At 36.4% G+C, this 2,500-nt stretch overlaps 1 protein-coding gene across 1 annotated transcript in view; it reads right to left on the bottom strand.

Moving 5' to 3' along the window:
* The window catches only part of enpp2l (ectonucleotide pyrophosphatase/phosphodiesterase 2-like), an 18,720-nt gene that overhangs the window by 470 nt on the left and 15,750 nt on the right, over positions 1-2,500 (bottom strand). The window contains exon 25 of the mRNA XM_073931336.1: positions 1-2,500. This exon is cut by the window's left edge and continues 470 nt beyond it; it is cut by the window's right edge and continues 227 nt beyond it. The gene's annotated coding sequence lies outside the window, so the exon portion shown is untranslated.

Here is a 2,500-nt window from a genome sequence, read left to right as displayed (position 1 = left end):
ATTGATAGGCTTTAAAGGGTGACGGCATCATAGTGTAGTGGTGAAGACTGTCCCGATGCGGAGGCTAAATTACCTACAGCCTTATTCCCAGGCAATGAAGGAAAAGCCGACAGACACTTCCAGACTTAAATATGCTAAAATGCACTGCTGACGACAGGACATCTCTAAAAGAGAAGTAAGAATTGCTCTTTTAAATGTAAGTACTGTATTTCAGTAGACTTGCATAGCTAACAGTCTCTGCTGAAACACACTTTCAATATGAACACGTCTCACTCTCTCTGACTCTCTATATACGCTAATGTGTACATAAATGGACCAAGGGGACAATATTTAGACAGTTTATGAGCTCTGCTTTGCGTTCAGACAAATTAATAACAGTTATTTACAAAAAAATCATTTAAAAACAAAGATTACTGCTAAGATCAACAAAGGCAACAACAGGATCAACTCTCTGTAGGCTACAGCGGGTCATTTCACTGAACTCCATCTGACATTCGTGATCTTCAAAGGACGCAGACTCTAAACTGACACGCAGCAAACTACAACTGCAACACTGTCTCTATGACAACACTACCTACACTGTCTCTATGACAACACTACTTGCACTGTCTCTATGACAACACTACTTACACTGTCTCTATGACAACACTACTAACACTGTTTCTGATAGTATTAACCCTGTGTATTTAGGAAACACCGTTAACATTGTTTCTATGACAACACTACTAACACTTCCCATGACAGCACTGTTAACATTGTTTTTGTTTCTATGACAGCACTGTTACCATGGTGTTTCTGTGTTTGACAACACTATTAACCTGTGTTTCTGTTACAGATGTTTCTATGACAACGTTATTAACTGTATTTCTATAACACTGTCAACAATGTTTCAGTGACAATCCAATTACTGCTGTTTCTATGACAACACTGTTAACAATGTTTCTATGACTACACTGTTTCTATGACAGCACTGTTAACAATGTTTCTTTGACAACGCTATTAATGCTGTCTCCATGACAACAATGTTAACAATGCTTCTATGACAACACTATTAACCCTGTTTCTATGACAACAATGTTAACAGTGCTTCGATGACAATGCTATTAATGCTGTCTCTATAACAACAATGTTAACGTTTTTATGACAACACTATTAACACAGTTTCTATAACAACAAAGTTAACAAGATTTCAATGCCAACACTATTAGCCGTGTCTCTATGACAACACTGTTAACAACAATTCAATGACAACACTATTAACACTGTTTCCATAACAACAATGTTAACAATGTTTTGGTGACAACACTATAAACACTGTTTCTATGACAACAATGTTTATATGACAATGCTATTAACAGTGTTTTGATGACAACACTATTAACACTGTGTTTCTATGACAACAATGTTTATATGACAATGCTATTAACAGTGTTTTGATGACAACACTATTAACACTGTGTTTCTATGACAACAATGTTTATATGACAATGCTATTAACAGTGTTTTGATGACAACACTATTAACACTGTGTTTCTATGACAACAATGTTTATATGACAATGCTATTAACAGTGTTTTGATGACAACATTATTAACACTCCGTTTCTATGACAATGTTAACAATGTTTCGATGACAACGCTATTAATGCTGTCTCTATGACAACAATGTTGACAATGTTTCTATGACAACGCTATTAACACTGTTTCTATGACAACGCTATAAACATTGTGTTTCTATGACAACGCTATTAACACTGTGTTTTGACAACAATGTTGACAATGTTTCTATGGCAGCGCTATTAAGCACAGTTGATAGTGTTTCAATGAAAACACTGCTACACATTCTGACAACACTGTTAACAATGTGTCTGAGTTTCTATAACAATATTAGTTTTTATGATAACAATATTAACAATGTGTTTCTATGACAACATCAACACTGTGTTTCTATATCACTAATAATAGCTAAATAAATTTAGTGATCAACGGCAAAACGGCAACACAGTACAGGTGAAAGCTGTGGGTGACACTTTATAATAAGGTCCTGTTAGCGGTGAGGATTTATTAATCTTTGGTAATTTAGGTTAATGACAATACAACTGTTATTGTTAGTTTACAGAATGTCTAGATATGTGTACTGGAGAAGCAGAGACAGCAGTATTGTCTGATAATATTATCTTTATGGTGTTTGATTAAAATGCCTGTGAAGTCTTCGTCATGGTGAACTAATGGAACCTGACTGTGAAGTGCTGCCACTGTCAACACGCAGAATAAACTCTAGATGAGCGGAGCATCTCTGTGCTGCATATCATTAGGACATGTGGTTTATCTTCTAATTATTCCACATTAAAGGAGTCCACAGCAGGAATTATTAAAGAGAAATGGTCCCAAATAAGGACGGTGTAACCTGCTGCAGCGGTGCGGTGTGCAGTCGTCAGGCTGAGGGGGGAGTATGGAGGTCTGCAGCGCAGTCATGTGATGTTCACACGGTTTGAGGGAGA

This window comes from Danio rerio, chromosome 19 (assembly GCF_049306965.1).
Source record: "Danio rerio strain Tuebingen ecotype United States chromosome 19, GRCz12tu, whole genome shotgun sequence".
Taxonomy (NCBI): Eukaryota; Metazoa; Chordata; class Actinopteri; order Cypriniformes; family Danionidae; genus Danio; species Danio rerio.
This window is presented reverse-complemented; position numbering and strand designations above follow the sequence as displayed.